The sequence below is a fragment of the Cervus canadensis genome, chromosome 24 (genome assembly GCF_019320065.1).
Source record: "Cervus canadensis isolate Bull #8, Minnesota chromosome 24, ASM1932006v1, whole genome shotgun sequence".
Taxonomy (NCBI): Eukaryota; Metazoa; Chordata; class Mammalia; order Artiodactyla; family Cervidae; genus Cervus; species Cervus canadensis.
The window spans coordinates 1,483,746-1,504,349 of NC_057409.1; positions in this window are offsets into that span (position 1 = coordinate 1,483,746).

A 20,604-nucleotide genomic window follows, 5' to 3' on the forward strand; every position below is an offset into this window, starting at 1 on the left:
TGTGGGAAGGGCAGGGTTACCGCGTGGGCACGGCTCCGGGGAGCACAGCACGAGACAGGATGAGTGGCGCGGCCACTGAAAATAGTACGTCACGGATTGCGTCCTGCCCACGTTCCAGCCCTTGTTTCAAGGCTTTTCAAACACCCAGAGCAGCCCTTTGATGTGAATCTTGCTATGCTCATCATACAGTTGAGAACACTCAGCCTTGAGGAGGTAAGAGAATTTGCCTGACGCTCACGGCTGGGTGGGACAGAACCGGAGCTTGCACCCGGGTCTCCTGACCCCAAAGAGCACGGTCTATTCCCGTTCACTCTCTTTGTTTCTTAGCGCCCTTTGCCTCTTGCTGAATCTTGGGGCAGATCCTGGCAGATCTCAATGCCAGAAGGGCTGCCAGCACCCCCACAAAGGTACATCAAGAACTTAAACCGTTTTTGCCAAGTTTTCTGCCAAGGGTGTTTCTGCCCAAGATGCCCTGAGTAGAAAGGCAAATTTGAGATACCTAAGAAGCTTCTCTCCAGCACTCAAGTCTTCCACGGGACCCCATTCCTCCCTTCCCAAGGGACCCTGACCGCCCCCACTCCTTTCTCCTGCGAGCTCTGATTCCCAAATCTCACCTGGGCCCCTCCCTTCATCAAAACACCCAGGTTTTGTGTCTTTTCCATGACTTCCTGACTCACGTCAAGTCAGTAAGCCGGGGAGGTCAGCCTCTGTGCAGACCCATGGAGGACGCATGTGTAACTGGAAGGCAAGGGGTGGGGTGGGGTGGGTGGGGAGTGAGGTCACTGCTCTCTCCTCGCTGGATTCACCTGCATCCCTAACTCTCTCTCTCTCTCTGAGCTCAAGCCCTGAGACTCTTCCTGCTCCTCTAGAACCCTTCATTATGTAAAACAGCCTAGATAGCCATTCTGGCTAATTCTTTCCCCAGTTATTCCTCACTTCTTTATCAAGTATCTGGGCTATAAACACAGGGCTGGCCATCACTGGAGGTGGAGGTTGGGGACAGGATCTTTTTGCAAAGACAATATTTTCACTGGTGAAAGTTGAGGGTGGTGAGGAATCTTACTATTAACACATCCTGTCTCTGTCCCAAGGTCACACGTATTATAATAAGCCTGCCACCTGGAATTTGAACAGTGCTCTTTACTGGCTAAAACACAGCTGTGTCTTGAGACAGCAGGAAGTCCAGAGAACCCGTGAACACATCCCCAGCAAAGGACGGTGGGCTGTTGGTCCCCTGAAAGGCTCATGTGTCAGGGCAAGGGGGCACCTTAGCCTAGACAGCCCCAGGAGGACCCTAAGACCTCTGACAAGTTGAAACAGGAACCCCTAGACAAGTCATTGCCTCACATCAGGTTTTGTGACAAAAGCAAACAATTATTAGGCACCTACTGTGTACAAAGAACTTACTTCCCTACAAGATGGGTATAATTCTCCCCTATCCATTTACAGAGCTTCCCAGGTGGTGCTAGTGGTAAAAGACCCCACCTGCCAATGCAGGAGACATAAGAGATGCAGGTTCAACCCCTGGGTCAGGAAGATCCCCTGGAGGAGGGCATGGCAACCCACTCCAGTATTCTTGCCTGGAGAATCCCATAGACAGAGGAGCCTGGCGGGCGAGGGTCCATAGGGTCGCAAAGAGTCGGACACAATGCAAGCAACTTAGCAGCAGCAGCATCCATTTTACAGATGATAAAACTGAGTCTCAGAGAGGTTAATGCATTTGTTCAAAGTCACACAGCTTGTGAGCAGTCAACCAAGGCCTTGAACCTAACTCTGCCTGATATCAAAACCCATTCCCTCACCATTACATCCTCCTGCTTCCCAACAATGAACACAGGGCCTGCCTTCCTATCTGCTGAAAGAGGCACAACCTCATTATACTTTCACGGATGTAGCATTGGAAGCAAAAGTCTGTGATGTCTTTTTCCAGGAATTTGGGAAAGGGTGGACTCTGCGGCAGTCTAGGACCCCTCATGGGGTTACCATTTCAAGATCTGTATTGCATTTGGTTACCGTGGCAAGAAGCTAATATAACCAGTTCATGGACTCCTGCATTCAATCACTCAAAGTAGTATTTATCGTGTGCCCACAGTGTGCCAGGCAGTGTGATGAATGTTGCCATTGTGAGCACAACTCATTTGGTTTCTGCTGGCGTGAAGTTTGCTGTTCTGTTGGGAAAATGGCATTTGACCAAGTAATTAAAACATCATATCTGTCAGAGAACAGGGCTGTATTTTAAGAAGAAAGGGATTTAATACAGGGGATTATGTGTTTATAAAACCACTAGAAGGTCTGAAGAAGCAGGGCCTAGGCATGAGTCTCAGAACAATGTCGAACTCACCAGGAGGCGGGGCAGGGACCCCGAGGCCACACTGGATGCCCTGCCATTCTGGGTTTGGAGCCGCCACCACTGATGGAGGGGGTGAGGGGTCATCTGATGCTGTGATCCAGTAGTTAGGGAATCAGCTCGAGAAGCTCTCATGACTGTCCCTCTTTCATGACACCCAGGATGCTTGCTGCAAGGAACACCTAGGAACTTGCTGCAAGAAAATCACAGATATTCTAACCAGTGGAGATGGTCAGAAACCACAGAGAGGTGGCATTCACTCCATGCTTACCTTGCAGATGGAAACCTCATTTTATCCTGCACCCTTGATGCAAAGGAATCTGTGGGATTGGGCTTTTAGCCATCTGGACCATGAAGCGTGGGGAGAATGGGCATCAAGTATTGATGGACAATATCCAGAGAAGTCATGTTGAGGGTTGGGAAGAAAGACCCACAGGATGCCGTGGGTGTATAATGATGGGATGAATCCAGACTGTGGGGTCAAAGGCAGCTTCTCTCAAGAAGGTGATTGCCAAGCTGAGGTCTTAATGGTGGAGCCTGTGCAAAGGCCCTGAGATCAAGGGTGGAGGGTAGGCAGACCATGTCTGTGATAGTTTGGGTGATTGTTCAATAAGTATCCACCCCTCCCCCAACGTCTAAGTGGTTGGTAGGCACTTTCCTGCCCAACAGCATTAGCTTTGCCATGTGATTTGTTTGGCCGGATATGACACGTGCAGAGGCCTTGTTTGGTTTGGATTATTGCATTCGGGTAGTCCATTATGAGAGGCACCCCTCTGGATTCCAGAAAGAAAACAAATGAAGTTTAAATGAACCATTCACCTGAGCACAGCCTCTATCAGCCAAACCCCAGCCAACCTGCAGACCCATGGACCTGAGAATAAATGCTTGTTACTGTACGTCACTGAGGCTTGGGGTGGTTTGTTACACAGCACTAGTGTGGCTATCGCTGACTGATACACAGTCTGAGCTCCTGAAAGAAAACAGTTCAGCATGACTGCCATGGGGGGGAAGACTGGGGACCACAACGCAAGAGGCAGGGGCACAGCGGGCAGGGGCTCTGCAGGCCGTTAGGGACGACGGGATGTCCCCATTTCACACGGGGTCAGGCCGAGGTCAAGAGAGGCGAGGTGCCAGGGGCCCATGGCAGGTCAGGGGCACAGCAGAGGCGGAGCCTGGTCTCCTGGATCCCACCTATGACTGTCCTCCTTCATCTTATCTAAACATCGGCAGCAACCTTTCCATGCCATCTGTGTTCACTGTGGTTGGTTATCAGCTGATGTATCCAGTGCTGCCTGGCTTAACCCTGTCAGTATCTCCACTTGCAATGAGGAAACGGGGCATCAGGGTCCGCTTTCTGCTCAAGGTCCAGCGCCCATGATCCCCACCGCTGGGCACCGCTGGCCGCTCACCAGCCTGGCTTCTCATCCCAGCTGTGCTGAACGGGACCGCAGGTGCCCTGGGCCCCAGGTTCTGACTCTGGGCTCTGTGCAGCCCTGCTGGCTCACGTTAGCTGCGTTTACACAGCTTACACAATGGTCAGTTCCCATTGTGCATTCCTGGTAATCTCAGGCTTCTTTGTCAGCGGGCAATCACTCCTGTGGGGGAAATCTCCTTCTCAGAAGGTGGCTCACAAAGAGGGCTTAGCCTGTGTCTAACGGGAAGTGACAAGGGCAAGGGACAATGAGGGGAGAACGGAGGAAGGGAAGACACAGGCCATTCTACTATGGGGCCACTGGAGGAAGGAGGGGGATGAGCACTTCAGAAACCCAAGGGCAGGCTGCCTCTGGTCTGGCCAGGGCACTGGACCACCTGGCGTCGCCTTCCCAAACTGGACTGTAGCAAGCACAGGGCTTCCCAGGTGCTGCTGGTAAAGAACCTGCCTGCCAAGGCAGAGACATAAGAGATGCTGATTTGATCCCTGGGTTGGGACGATCCCCTGGAGGAGGGCATGGCAACCCACTCCAGTATTCTCGACTGGAGAATCCCATGGACAGAGGAGCCTGGCGGGCTACAGTGCGTAGGGTCACAAAGGGTTGGACACGACTGAGCGACTCAGCTTGCATGTCAGTGCAGGAACCCACGGATACTGGCGGACGGTCTGCAGACTAGAGAACCCCAGCGCGACCCTCTCCCACATTTCCTAGCTCTGTGCTTCCTGGCTGGGGGCAGGGCAGTAGTGCATTTCCTGGACCCCTTGGCCTTCTAAGAGGTCACATGACTCGCCCTGGCCAATGAGCTGTGAGTGAAGGTGGTACACGTCACTTCCGGGCCGGAAAACTTAAAAGCCAACGCAGCTCCTTCCGCGCCCCCGGCTGGGAAGCGCCTCTTGAGAATGAAAAGCGGGAGCCGACACCTCTGTCAACCTGCAGTGGACGCACGGAACAGGTGACATACACCTGTGTTGTCACAAGCCAGGAATATTGTGGAGGTCTTTGTTACTGCCACATAGCTGAGTCTAGCCCCGCGGATAAAAACGATTCAATGAGAAAGGGACACGCTTACAAACCTGATCAGTTTCCTAGAGATTCACAGGGCGCATTATCTGTGAAGCGTCTGAGAAGGCCTGAAAAACAGAAGAGAAAACTTGTCTATGGTGGTTTACTTCAAGCTTTCCCAAATGTGTAGACCAGCAATCCTTCCCACCCGTGGGACATCTTTCCTGGGACAGCGGGATGACAAGGAGAATCTTCCAGGTTGCTCTCACAGACTCAAGAAGCATCTCTGAAGACATCTCATCTCAGACATCCTCCCGCGAATGCTGACAGGGGAAGAAATGGGGAAGGATCTGGATACTCAGATCAGAACGAGACAATCTGCTTATCAGCTTTGCCCTGCACCAGCTCCGTCTCCAGTGTGGAAAGTCGTCTCTTCTTTCTCAACCTCGGCACCCTTCCTCTGCCTCCAGGCTGATGATGAGATGATTCTGCAACGTGCTTGGCACAGCAGAGGTGCTAAGTTGGCGGCTGCAGCTGTTCCCAGATGTGCCAACAACTGTCTGAAGGGTGGACTGCAGCCATGCAGGGAGCACAGAGCCAGGATGTGTTAAACCTGCCAGGGAGAGATAGCCAGATTTGGAAAGCAGCCTGGCAGCCAGTAAGGGGCTCAGCAACACAAAAGACCTCATGCATTGCCCCTGGGATACCGTTTCTCCCCTGACATGGTGTCAAGTTCCGCGTGAGTCTCCCAGCTGAGCTCCCACACCGCTGCTGGAGCCCACCTCCTCCCTGCAACCCCAAGGATGTGGCATCCTGCCACCAAGATCCTCCGCTGGGACTTGCGTTGCCAGGGACCCGTGGAAATGGGTTCTGATCTTCCCAATTCCATTCAGACTGCTGTGGTCCTCGGGGCTCAGCTTTCCCTGTTGCAGCCACTGCCATCTTCCCGTGGGATCCCCTGGGATCCCATGTCCACCTTTGCCAAGGCCTTCCCTCAGCAAGTTTTCACTTTAGACACCTGCTCCTGCGTCCCGCTGGGGACTAAACGACTGACTCCGAAGAGTGTTGCTTTTTCCTCTGGGCCTCCAATGACAGCAGTGGGGAGGGGGGACCATGTCATTTGTGTCTTGAGCCGTGGACTCTGCCCTTTGGATGACGCCTTCGGTGGAGCCCCAGATATACAACACAGGCAAGAGCAGAGTGCCCCGCCCCTCCACGGCTTCCGGCTCACAGAGTCGGCTGGAACCCACTTGAAGAGCCTCCCAGCTCACGAGTGGTGCACACCTCCATGAGACACATCCCCACTGCCTCTCCCTCCTCCTCTCCGGGGGACACACACCCTCTGCTTCCTGGCGCCCCCTCCTCCCATGAATCCATTTTCTGGCTCCTCTGCTTAGGTCAGAGGCTGCCTCCTGGCCTCTGTTTTAGAGGAGGAGTCCCCAGACGCTGCCTCTGCTGCTCAGGGATTCTAGGAGCTCATGATGGCGGCAGAGCCTGTCCCACACCGTGTCCTTGCCCCCCACCATCAGGCTCTGCTGCAGTTAGATGCTGGAGGTGGACTTTTTACCTTAGCTGGGGATCCCTGTTTTTTCACTGCTCCCCTGAGTTGAGACAGGGCTTGAGCTGTGCCCTGTCCCAAACCTTCTCAGGGGTAGGGGCTGGGCTATCTGCATCTCAGGCCTCAGAAAACCATGCTGGTACCAACCCCCTTCTGACCTGCTAGCTGAAGAGGGAACGAGAGCTCGTTAGCTGCACATTAGCATTATTATTCAACTCAAGTGCTCTGTCAGGGCTTTCACAAGGGAGCCGTCAGGCGCCCAGTCTACGGGTCTGCTTGTCCTTGCTTGAGATTTTAATCATCTCTGGAGGTGGCTTTAAAAAAAAAAAAAAAAAGTTATAATAATGATGGTGGTGGGTGGTGACAAGAGCATTCCCTCCTCAACCTGAGTCATGGTGCCCAGTGGGATGGCCTGAGGGGGGCAGGGTGGCAAAATATACCCCCTAAAATAGCCACAAACTGGTAATAACAGACCTTGTGGGTCCATTCTAATCTGCTCCCTACTTCTAGACCTGCAGAAGGACATGGCAACCCACTCCAGTATACTTGCCTGGGAAATCCCATGGACAGAGGAGACTTGCAGGTTACCGGCCATGGGGTCACAGAGAGTTGGACACGACGGAGCAACTAAACAGCTACTTGTAGAATCACGTTGCCCAGTTTCACATTTCTTCAGGAGTGGGAATGTTCTCCAGAATTTCACACCAGTTCCTTTGGGGGAGCTCTCTGCGGTGCACACAGATCCTCTCCTGTTCCTTTTGAATTGGTTCTCTCCCTTCAGGTTATCTGAAATTGGCCAGGAGAGAGAATAACTATATTACACTTAATAGAATCTTCTGCATCATAGAGAAGTCTTTTGGGAGCAAGTGACAGAAAAGATTAAGTCTAAAGGGCCCACTACAGATGGTGTTTTAAGCCACAGAACACATAGATTTGGGAGAAAGCTTCAGGTCTGGTTGGATCCAGGTGGTTCTTAAAAATATTGGCAGAATAATACAAAAATATACATATGCTTACATAAACATAATAAGTCCCAATATAAAAATATTGACATTCTCCTTTGCCATCACTCGTTCCTGCTTTTCTTTGTGTTGACTGCATTCTCAGGATTTCCCCTTATAGTGCCAAGCTTCCATCCCACCCTCTTAATGGGAGGGTCTTCCTCTTTTTTAACCAGTCCCTACTGAAGTCCAGCATTGGCTCTTTGGCCTCCCATTGGCCCAACTTAGGTCACATGCCCATCCCTGAACCAATCATTGTGGCCAGGAGGAGGAGACGCTCTGATTGGACAGGCTTGGGTCACATGTCCAAGCAAGCAGCAAAAAGGAGGATAACCCCATTCAAGTCACAGTGGACTGAGAGGGGGAGGAGGGTTGGGTTTCCCCAGAGTAAGGGGTCCATATCCCAGAAATGCAAAACCTTGATGGATATTTATATATACTGATACTGCAGATGGATCCACTCCGCATCCAGCGCCCACAGTCAGCTCCTTCATGACTTCCAAATCCAGAGCTAGGCTGTATTTCAACCTCCACCCCAAATGAGGGGAAGCTCTCTTTGTTAAGATGGTTGTCTTTATCAAGATAGGAGTAGAAATCTTGGCAATGGTGGACTGAAATTCAGGGACTCATAGTTGCCAGGGTTACTCAGTTTAACCTTCACCTGAGTCTTCTTCCCTTTGCAGCCCAAGAGGTTGACCAGTTTCTACGTCCAGGGAATTACACGCTTACACTGTTGGTGTCCACTGGACAGTGACCTCCTTCCAGGTGAGGATTTTGTTTTGTTTACTTCTTTAATCCCAGGACTAAAGGACAGTGCCTGGCAATATATGTATTGTTGCATAAATCAATAAATTTCACAACTGGTTGGTTCTGACTTAAAAGAAAATTCTCCTTATAAATGTATTTGTTGTTATTTAGTCACTAAGTTGTGTCCAATGCTTGCATATTTAAACAAAATTTAGCTTTTGAGGATTTCTACCCTCTGATTAGGACCACTTACTCAGAAAAACATCTTCAGGGGACTACATGTCAGACATTTGATGCTACCCAGAATCCACCACCTCCACTCCATCTCTCCTCAGGCTGTTCAGTGCTGCTGCTTTCAACTCCTTCCATGGGGTTTGATTTGCAGTCCCTTTCTCCATGCTATCTTTAGAGCTAATCCCCTTGGCCATTCAGTTCAGTTCAGTCACTCAGTCATGTCCGACTCTTTGCGACCCCATGGACTGCAGCACGCCAGGCCTCCCTGTCCATCACCAACTCCCAGAGTTGACTCAAACTCATGTCCATTGAGTCGGTGATACCATCCGACCATCTCATCCTCTGTTGTCCCCTTCTCCTCCTGCCTTCAATCTTTCCCAGCATCAGGGTCTTTTCAAAAGAGTCAGTTCTTTGCATTGGTGGCCAGAGTATTGGAGTTTCAGCTTCAACATCAGTCCTTCCAATGAACACCCAGGACTGATCTCTTTTAGGATGGACTGGTTGGATCTCCTTGCAGTCCAAGGGACTCTCAAGAGTCTTCTCCAACACCACAGTTCAAAAGCATCAATTCTTCAGTGCTCAGCTTTCTTGATAGTCCAACTCTCACATCCATACATGAGTACTGGAAAAGCCATAGCCTTGACTAGATGGACCTTTGTTGGCAAAGTAATGTCTCTGCTTTTTAATATGCTATCTAGGTTGGTCATAGCTTTTCTTCCAAGGAATAAGCGTCTTTTTATTTCATGGCTGCAGTCACCATCTGCAGTGATTTTGGAGCCCCCCAAAATAAAGTCTCTCACTGTTTCCACTGTTTCCCCATCTATTTGCCATGAAGTGATGGGAACGGATGCCATAATCTTAGTTTTCTGAATGTTGAACTTTAAGCCAATTTTTTCACTCTTCTCTTTCACCTTCATCAAGAGGCTGTTTAGTTCTTCCCTTTCTGCCATAAGGGTGGTGTCATCTGCATATCTGAGGTTATTGATATTTCTCCTGGCAATCTTGATTCCAGCTTGTGCTTCATCCAGCCCAGTGTTTCTCATGATGTACTCTGCATAGAAGTTAAATAAGCAGGGTGACAATATATAGCCTTGATGTACTCCTTTTCCTATTTGGAACAAGTCTGTTGTTCCATGTCCAGTTCTAACTGTTGCTTCCTGACCTGCATACAGATTTCTCAAGAGGCAGGTCAGGTGGTCTGGTATTCCCATCTCCTAAAGAATTTTCCACAGTTTATTGTGATCCACACAGTCAAAGGCTTTGGCTTAGTCAATAAAACAGAAACAGATGTTTTTCTGGAACTCTCTTGCTGAATGTAGAAGCTGAGGATGGGGAAAATTAATCTTCTGGAGCACTTCTTCTGTCCCAAGTACTTCACTTGTAAATGCATTCAGCTATTGACTGCTAACAAGATTATGAAGTAGGCATGTGAGTACGCTAAGTTGCTTCAGTCATGTCTGACTCTTTGGGACACTATGGACTGTAGCCCACCAGTCACCTCTGTCCATGGAATTCTCCAGGCAAGAATGCTAGATAGAGTGGGTAGCCATGCCCTCCTCCAGGGGATCCTCCTCACCCAGGGGTCTAACACACATCTATTGCATTGCAGGCAGATTCTTTACCCAGAGCCATGAAGCCCATGAAGTAGGTGTAATTGTCCCCAGTTTACAGATTTTGAACCTGGAGTCTCAGAGACGCTTCTCATTTGCAAAAGTCACACATCTGAAAAGGAGGCAAACTCAGGATTCAAACCCAGAATAGCCTGGCCCCCAAACGCAGACTCTTCTGGCAGCACCACGAGTTCCTCCTAAAGACAGGGGTCTGAATGGAAGGCGTGGGAGCCAAAGCACCCCAGGGAGGATCTCGCTGTGTGCTGCGTAAGCTCTGGGTAAGCCTTGCCCAAACCCGTCCCACTGCGCCGGCTGAGCCTACCCCCTAGATACTGCCTCCAGTATCCTGCAGGAACTTTCACACCCGGAAAGTTCCGTGTCCATCTGCCTGCTTGGCACAGCTGGATCTGCAGGCACCACGGGCAGCAGATGGGGGTCAGTGAGTCCAGGGCTAATGAGCCATCTTGGAAAAGGTACGCAGATGAGAAAAGGCCAGTGCAGTCCACTGCATGCCTACCTTCTATTCACCAGCTGTCAAGGGGGCTCACCAATTAAGTGGCTGTCTAGGGCTTTCAAAACCACTAATCAAACCTGCCAAAATCGTTAAAAAAGAGCTTTTACAAAGTTTCTCTTCGTTTATTTTTTAAGTGTGTTAAAAGGTTCATTAAAGATCTGCAAAGGATGAAGAAGCCCGTCTCCAGCTACCTCCTCCCTCGCTCAGTAATTAAGAAAGCAGCTTCCCCCCAACAGCAGCGTCTGTGCCTCCTGCACTGGCAGCAGAAGATGTGGACCGGAGTTCAGAAGCGTCTTGTTAGCGTGTCTGCCTTGCAAGAATCGCTCGCTAATGGGAGATGCTGGGAGTTGGTAATTTGGTAAAAATGTGCTGTTATTGTCAACAGACGGCTTCTGCAGCTTCTCGCCCGGGCCCCGCCTGCTCCATCTCTTGTACTAGGGACTCTGCTGGGAAACAATCAAAGAAGAGATGGCCCTCTGGGAGTCCGAGTGGAAGGTGTTCCCTTAAGGAATGCTCCCAAATAAGTGGCATTTGGGAAGATGCAGCTGACCTCTCCCCCAGAGAGGAGCACCTTCCTGCTACCGTGAGAGCTGAGGCCTCGTGAAAAGGGTGTGGGTCCTGCAGTCAGGAAAACCTCCTGTGGAGACCCCACCTCCGCCTCTGAGTGACCCGGGCAGCCGCTTTCATCTCCAGGGTCCACACCTGCATCGCGGCGATAGCAGTCCCCTCCGTGCAGGACGGCCGCCTCTGCCCACAGGGCTCATTAGCATCGCTGACAGTGATGGAGCGCTGGCCAAAAGGAGATGCTCTTGCCAAGGTTCCCCAAACACCCATTTCTCAGACAGGGACATTGAGGCTCAGAGAGGTTGAGTGACTTGGCAGTGGCCACACAGCCAGGAAGCAGAATGGCATCTGAAGCCTTGTACGTGGTGCACATTCTTGTTTGAGATTCCAGGTGCCACTGTAGCTGTGACCACAGTGCATGCCGAGGAGGCCCCGCCCCTGCCCGAGGTTGTGGAAGCTGGGAGCTGCCAGGCTCCGGGAACAGGGGGAGCGGAAGGGGCCATCACTGGTTTTCGGGGGTAGGGGGTCAAAGGGGGAGGCTGGGGGTAGGGAGCAGAGGCGAGGAGGCTGGCTGGAAGCCCCAGAGCGCATCAGCCAACCCGTGTGCCTCCCACTTGGACCGGATCTCGGAGGCTCTGATGAAGAGACAGACTTGGCCCTTAGCTCGCATCAAAATTCCCATTCTAATAGGCTAGGAAAGCTGACATGGACCGAGGGGAAAGGTACAAATAGCCAACAAAGCCTGGGCCTCACTTATTCACCAGCTATTCCTGAGCGCCTGCCCTGAGCCCTGGGGGGATGGCGGGGTGCTGTTTGAGGTCCCTGCCCAGTCCTCCCGTGGCTCATCACCATCCGCCTGCCACTGCGGCTCCCAGGACGCCCCCTCCTCGTCCTCCCTCTGGCTGCAGGCCACTGCCCAGAGTCACCGCCCGCAGCCCCTCCTCCAGTGTTTCCACAACGAGCTTCTGGGTGTCCTTCGGGTTTCAGATCCAGTGTCCTGCCTTCAAGACGCCCTCCCAGACGTCTCCCCTCCATTTGCAGTCTCTGTTCTTCCCTCCTGTCTGCTTTATACCTGTGAGCACCATTCACAGTTATGTCCTTATCCGTGTGCTTCCTCCACATCTCAGAAACTCCTTGAGGAAAGGAACAGCGTCTGTCCTGTTTACTGTCACATCTCCAGAGCTTGAAACCGAGTAGGTTCCAAAAAGCACTGATTGTAGGAGCCACGCGCAAGACATTCTAACCCACTGCTGGGGCCTTGCGGGGGTGGGGGGCGGCGTGCGGGGGGATCACAGGCGGCCCCGGCGGCTGGTAGGAAGGAACTGGGGAATGATGCCTCCGGGATAGGGATCCTGGAGCACAGATGTCTGGGATGGGGGGCAGCTTTGTGAAAATCCACACACACAATAGCCACTGTCTCCGGGCCCCAGGGCAGAGGGCCTGGCCCCACTCACCAGGTGTCAGCGGCAGGACTGCAGAGGATTGTGGCTCTGACAGTTAGCTGTGTCGCGGGCAGAGCTGGGCAAGCCCAGGGAAGCTGGCAGCTCCAAGGTTGGCCTGCCCACAAGCCCCGATTCTGGTTTCTCACCTGCTGTTAGAGCAGCTGCAACTGGGCCCCTTGGCCAGACACAGAGAGGGGAGTGAAAAAAGGAGGAAGGGAAAAAACCCCGCACTGATTCCCTGGGAAACACATGTGAAAACAACATCTCATGGAACAAGGAACGTGTGCGAGGCTCCAGGCAGTGCAGTGAGTGACCTGATCTCCTCCCCCGACACAAGGCCCCCCCCCACCCCCCCGCTGCCGGGCAAGGCCGAGCTGGCTGTGGCTGGGCCTCCCCTGGCGGGAGCTTCCGCCAGGCAAGATGTTTCTCCTGGAATAAAGCACCGAAGCCCAGCCGGACCTGCAGGGGTCTGATGAACAACTCTTCTCTGCTGTTTCAACTTCCCAGGTCAATAGACGTTCCCTGATGATTGCTGGGTTCCAGGCTCTGAGCTTCATGCTGAGAAAGCAGCTGAAATAGACAGAGCCTGGCCCTTGAGAGGTTATCAGTCAGGAAGAGGAGAGGAGTACAGAAATCAGACAGCTGGATCAGTGTGGAGGTGATGAGGGGGACAAACAAGGGCCATCGAGATGGATGGGCCCTGAGACCCCACCCATCCGTTGGCTGAAGGGGGCTAAAGGTCAAGGGTCATGGGGATGGCATGCTGGATGAAGGCAAAGGCACCAGTTACCTGGGAGCACCACCACCCTGGGAGCACCACGGACCTGGGAGCATCACTGTCTTGGGGCCACCATGGCCCTGTGATGACACCCAACTCACCCGCTCCTCTGAGGCCCGTGGCTGCATCAATGTACCTTTTTGGCACCAGTAACTGGTTTTGTGGAAGTCAATTTTTCCACAGACTGGGAGGTGATGGTTTCAGGATAATCCAAGTGCACTACATTTATTGTGCACTTTATTCCTATTATTATTACATCAGCTCCACCTCAGACCATCAGACGTTAGATCCCAGATTTTGGGGGCCCCTGCCATATGTGACAGAGGGTGAGCACAGAGGCTATCCAGGGCTCCCTGTCCCCAGAGGTGAGGCAGAGAGGAAGGAAAGGGAGAAACCTGGGCGGTTCCGCCTGTGGTTGGCACAGCTTGATAAGCTGCGGTGTTGCAGAGTGGTGATCAAGCGACGGCTGTGAGCCGTGGCCAGGATCCGCAGTGCTGCGGAGGAGCTGTTACAAGGGCTGAGGCTCTGATACCCCCGGAAGGGAGGGAGGTGTTGGTGATGGTGATTACAGTGGTGATCACAGCAGTCTGAATCCGGGCATTCTCTCACCTTCCTGCATCTCAGCTTCCTCATCTGTAGAACGGAAGTGATGCCTGCTCATCAGGGCTGCTATGAGGATTTCTAAAAGGAAGCTCAAGGTCCAGAAAAGGAGTATGAAGAGGGCAGATTTCAAGGTGGGAGGGATGTTTTATAGCTACGGTGACTGTGAGAGTCTATCTTGAGGAGCTGAGTTTCCAATGAAAGCTTGGCTATGGCCGATAATCCAAGTGGGATGCTGGGAAGGAGGGCGGCTGGCCAGAGCACCTGGTAATGAACACACAGCTCAAAAAGGTCAACATAAAAAGGGCAGCCACGCTCCACTGCACCAGCCTGCTGGTGTTCTTATGAGCTGCGTCTCTTGAAATTGTCATGTTTATACGCCATCTTGTTTATTGTCCATTTCCTCTGGCTAGGTCTTAAGTGCCAGGAGGGCCGCTTCTGGGTTCCAGTGCTTAAAGTGGTCTGGTCCAGAATGGGCATTCGGTTACTGCCGGTTGGACACATGAATGAAGCTGTAAATGATGCTGTTGTGTGAATCCAGCAAGGGCAGCCTTGTGATGAGGTCATTGATCTACTAGCTCCTGGCCTTCCACAAATTGAGTTGCTGACTTTTTGGGGACAACTGATCCCACTGACACCAATGCATGTTGAGCGAGCGATGTTCCAAAGGAGGAGCCGCCCCCACCTGCTTCCTTTGAGGTACTTGACGCTAGGATGCTCCCTGCTGTTTTATCAGCACTATTATCTCATCTGTCCTAGCCGGCAGGGCTTGCCGGCTTGTGACCCCGTTTTCCAGCCCAGGAAACAGAGGTTTGGGAGGGCAAAGTGCCTCTCAAGTTCACACAGTTGGGAACAGGCAGCATCAGTCCCCAAGCCCAGGGCTCTGTCTCCAAGCCCAGAGCTCCTTCCAGAAGCACCACTCACCTCCAAGGTTATAGACACAGATCGGTTATGCTCCCAGAGGAGTAGCTTCATTTCCAAGCTTTCTCTTCTGCCAAGTGTGATCTGTCTGTTGCACAATGGAGTGCAAGTCCCTTTCCTCTCTGAGCCTCAGTTTTCCCACCTGTGCTGCATGCATGAATGTCTACACTTTGCCTGCTTTGTCCAAGGATAATCTCACAGTCAAAACCTGACTCAGTGCCATGCAAAAGGCAGGTGCTCACCTATGGTTTGATTTGCCCCCTTTCCTGCCTGGGCTGCTATCCTCTCAGCCCCAAGGAGGAGAGGTTGCCAGGAAGCTGCTTTACAGATGAGGGTGTGGAGAGCAGACAGGTAGACCAGGGTAGAGAGAGGGATACAGGTGTTGGGGCTGCAGGGTGGGGAGCCCCAGAGCAAGGGCTGAGAGTAAAAGAAGTGAGCACGGAAACCCAGAGCCCAGCAGGACTGATCGTAAGCAGGAAGGAGAAGGGCACACACTTGCCTTGTCATATAAATGATAAACACTAATAATAACATTGGTTTGCGTGTAATGAGAAAGTCTACAGGGACCGAATCACCTTGGTAATGGGTCGCAGATGTCAGTGAGTCATTTGTTTCTTAAGGCAAGAGCTGAGGCTTGTATTCTCTCTCTCTAACACACACACACACACACACACACACACACATACCCAGGATGTCTCTCCAGGTGGGGAGAAGGGGATCGTCGCAGAGTGTGAAGCAGCTGGGGCTGGGAGCTCAGGAGAGGGCTGCGGTGGTGGTTGTTGCTCGTGGGTTTTGTTCGTTCTTATCTCACAGGCATATGCAGTTTGCATTTCCGGGCTCCCATGTGATGCTGGGGAAGTGATGTGGGTCCCCTCTGGGCGGGAGCCCTGAATGGCTGGTGCGAGACCCTTCAGAACGGCCTTCCCTCTGTGGCAGGGCTCGTGGAAGTGTATGTCAACAGGAAACTGCATCCACCGAGGTCCTGGAGTGAAGAGGAGGCATCATCAAGTCCCCACTGCAGTGGGCAAACAGCAGGAGAGAGAATCCACTCTGTCAGTGTGAGCCATTGAGGCTGAGGGTCCCTGTTACTGCATCATTACCCATCCTACCCTAACCAACACAGGACCCTGCTTTGGGGCCAAAGTCTAGGAACATCAGCCCCAGTCCACAGGGATGTGCAGCTGTCCGGAATCCTAGCCCCTCAAACACGGCTCCCCTGGCCAGATGGAAACTGTTGCCAAACCTCCAAGACAAGGAGATGGGTCTCTCAACCTTGAATCATCTGATGGTCTGGTCCCCTCACCACTTTGTTCTGCTGGTTGTACCATCGATCCAGAAGTTACAAGACCCGGTCCAGGTCAGGATATAAAATCTGATGGGATGTCCAGTATATGAGGAGAGAAACAGTGACCTATTGGCTGAATTTTGCTTTGTCAATTACTTTTAAGGTCATGAGGTGTTGAGCATTGTGGTTTTGGGGTGAGAGCTTGCATAATGCATAAGTGGTGGTTATCACAAACCATGTTTTCAGCCCATCCTCTTATTACGAAGTGGGAAATTTTGGCTCCCTGTGTTCAAGGTCATGTCCACTACAATATGTTGTTTTAAACTCTCCCTAAAGTTTCTCTTTACGTTTCTCCCAGACAAGCAATCTCAGGGAACCTGATTACTACCTACACGTCTTATTTTGGGAGGTCTAAGGAGTGAAGGGAACTTTGAGAGAGAAAACCTAACACCTGGGTTTAAATCTTACAGGAAAGATAATGATGGACACTCTTCTGCCAGGTGGGTGAAAATTCAACCAGCTCTCTGCTTCCCATGTAATTATCTGGAAGCTCAGCTGGGGTCTCACCCCCAGAGTTTCTCACTGTATGGGAAGAGCTGGTGCCTGGGAATTCTTCCTTGTAACCTCTCCACCTCTGGTCTTGTAAATAATCCACTCTCCACCTCGCTTGCCGGGAGGTGCTGTTCTTCAGACCTTTAATCATGTCCGCGGCGGGTTTCTGAATCCTTTCCAGTCGCCACACCGCCCGGCACCTCTGCACAGATTGTGCTTTTACGGCTTCCCCTTCCCATATATTATACACTCACGTAGTCAGCCTAATAGCCTTCACAGCCTGGAAGCATAAATCACATTTAAAAATGGAGCAAAGTGGTTTAGCATCTTCAGCTGGAATAATAATAACAGGAGGTAACAATGATGGAGGGTGCCAGGAATTGTGCCAGGGACTGTGCCAGGGACCGCGCCAGGGACCGCTCTGAACATTCCAGACGAGTTAGCTTAGTTCTTCCTTGCCACAACCAGGAGAGGTGGTGTGGGTACTTTTCTACTGAGGAAACTGAGGCACGGGGCATTTCAGTGACTCGCCCGAGGTCTTGCATTGGACTCAGTATCCGAGCTCTGTGTACTAAACCCTGGAGTCTTCCCTCTTAAGCACTGCATTCTGTCCTTCTCCAGAGGAACTTTGGGGGTCTTCAAATCCAGCCCTCCTGGAAGACAAGGCACAGAAGAGCAAAGTGACCTTCTCTGACTCCCGTGGGAAGTTAGCGGCAGACCCGCTAACGGGTCCACTCCCATCAGTTCTGTTCCAGGCTTCCTACCTCCCTCTAGGGGGAAGCCTTTGATTTGTACAAGGCTGCCTGGCTCTCTTTTCTTTCCTGCTCCACCCTCAGGCCAGGCTTCTTTGTTCTTTCCAGAGACCCAGCTCCTGGGAAAGAGACGAGGGCACACAATCTGCCCTGCTTCTGGCACATCTGGAGGTGAATCTCCCTAAGCACCATTGTTAAGAAATGCTAACAGAGGGAGGGGATTACCTCTGGGCCCGGTGGAGCTGGTTAAAATTCTTTGAAGGAAAAAAGGACCAGACATAGCTTGGTTGCACCCGGCTTCTGGTCCAAGCTAAGCCGAGACTCTGGTGAACTCCTCTCCAAAACCCTCTGCTTGACAAGAGACAAAACAGATCCTTAAACAGAAATCTCAACTTGCCAAGGAGTCCTGGAGGAGAAAAGGTAAAATCAATTTTCAGCCAGAACTAGGAGAGTCTTAGGGGTCTTCGGGTCAACAGGTGAGAACCAGAATTAAGAAGAAAGCTCCCTGAGCCCTGAATTTACCTCCTCAATGACATACCGTGGAGCATTAAAACTAATCAGCTATGCAATGATTTTATTACATAAGCCAATAAAATGGAAAAATTAAATTTTCACTGTTCACTGTTAGGCTGAGGTTTTTGAACCTTATATTTTATAGCTTCATGGTTCTCGAAGAAGATTTTTTAAAAATACATTCTTCCATTTTGAGCAGTTACTCTTAAATATTTCACATGCGTGCGTCTGGTAGATAGAATTCTTGCTCCTAGTTCTCCAGTGACCCACATTCCCCTTTGCTATGTGACTTTAAAGCAGAATGGCATTGCAGACATCCCTGCAGCACTGACTTTGGGTACGGTCATGTGACTTGCTTGGACCAATGAAACGTGAGAGGAAGTGATGGAGCGGCGTCCTGTGTTTCTAAGTGTCCTTGGCAAACGTTTTGCCCTCCATCATGAGCGGGGCATGCCCCACACTGTGTGGTCTTGGAATGAGAGAGATGTGAAACAGACCTGAATCCAACCCACGGCCGTAGCCTTCACGAAGCCTGGAGCCCAGCCCTGCTGCGTTGTAACTGGCCCACAGACCCATGAGCACAAAGTCAATGCCTGTTTCTGTAAGCCTTCTCAGTTTGGGGTTGTTATGGTTCCCTGGTGGCTCAGAGGGTAAAGAATCCACCTGCAATGCAGGAGACGTGGTTTTGATCCCTGGGTTGGGAAGATCTCCTAGAGAACAGAATGGTACCCCATTCCTGTATTCTTGCCTGGAGAATTCCATGGACAGAGGGGCCTGTTGGGCTACAAAACATGGGGCCTCAGAGTCAGACCCAGCTGAGCAACTGAACACAGCAATGCAGCTTTATTTTTACAAAAACCTATTACAACACAGATACTTATGGAGATGGACAATCTCAGAATCTCTAATTCAGGAGACACTTTTTCTTAATTAACAACATGACCGTCACTTATCAAGGACTTATTAAATGCCAAGCACCTGTACTAGATAATTTATATGCAGCATCATTTTCAATTGAGAAAACAGAAAGCTCAGAGAGGTCAGGTAACTTAACCAAGGTCGCTTAGCTAATTAGTGGTAGAACTGGGGTGTCATCCTCAGATTTTGCTGACTACAAAAGACTCACTCATCTGTGCTGCCCTCACCTCTTCAAGTTGGTCAACCTCAACCTTCTGTGGTCCAGGGCCCTGCGACATTGACTCATCCTCCAAGATCTTTGCCAAGGTTTCTCTCAGTGTGACTTCAAGTCCTTTAATTAAAAGAAATTTATCTCCCCCCCAAGGTGCATTCCATCTTTGAACGTTTAGGGTTACTGGAAATTCTTCCTTATCTTGAGCCAAAAACTGTCTGTCTCTGGTCCTGATTGCTTCCTCCTTTGGGACTATGTAAAAAGAAAGCTGAAGTTCTCCTGTCTGCACCCTAATCTTCTAAATGTCATTAGACAGGCTTTGCATTCATTCCATGTTTTCTCTTCTCTGAACTAAACACCCCAACCTCTTTAGCTGTCCTTAAGAAAACATATTTTTCAGTGAAATATTGCATACAGAAAAGTGCATGAAACGTAAAGGTACAGTTTAATAAATAACTCTAAAGTGGGCCTCATAAAACTCTTTCCAGACCAGGAGCTGGAGTTTTGCCATCTCCTGGAGAACCCTGTGTATACCTCTGTTTTTGCTCCTCAGCTAGCTGGAACCAGCATCCTGACATTTAGGTAATAATTCCCTGGCTTTCCTCTGTTGTTTTGTGAGCTGTGTATGCATCCCTAACCAGCGTAGCTTGGCTTTGCCTGTCTGTGGGCTTCATGTCAGCGAACATGGAAGCACTCTTCTGTGCTTTGCTTCTGTTCATTCACATTTTGTTTATAAGAGTCATTGGTTGTTGCTTGCAGCTAGACTTCATTTCTTTTCCTTGTGGGTATAGTATTCCACTCTATGAATACACTGCAATTTGCTTATCAGTTCTATTGTAGGTGGTCATTTAGAATGTGTGTAGGCTTTGGTTATGGTACACGACCCTGCTATAAATGTTCTGATACATGTGCTTTGGTCATATACCTGAGTTTCTCTTGAATCATGGGATACAGGTATTTTCAACTTAAATAATTCCCAGCTGGTTTCCAAAGTGTTGGAACATAATTCATATACCTACTAATAGTTTTTGTGGATTTCTGTTGTCCTTCTAACTGTTCTTTACATGGCTTCATTTCAAGCAGCCTTTATCCTGGTGATGTGGTCTCCATGTATACCTTCACGGTGCCTTCCTATGAAGGGGTATGTGCTTATAACTACACACACATGCTTACCCAATAGTGCATGAGTTACATGTAGAGACAAGACAGCACTCACTGTTCACTGTAGAAGATTGGGTTACGGGTCTACCTCTTCAGTCTCTGGCCGGTAATAGGTTCATCCACACTCTCGGGCATGCACCTGGGCATGGGTTTATTGCTCTGTCTCTTGGCTGGGGCTGAGCCATAGGCCAACGGGAAGTGAGCAGGTACAATGCAATGCCCTAGTGCACTTCAACTAGAGCTAGTGCTCTTCCTTTTGACTCTGCTGTTTCCGTGGACCCAGGAGAAGCACAGCTTTCCCTGGTGGCTCAGCAGTAAAGCATCTGCCTGCAATGCAGGAGACGCAGGTCCAAACCCAGGGTTGCAAAGATCCCTTGGAGAAGAAAATGGCGACCCACTCCAGTATTCTTGCCTGGGAAATCCCATGGACAGACAAGCCTGGCGGGCTTCAGTCCATTGGG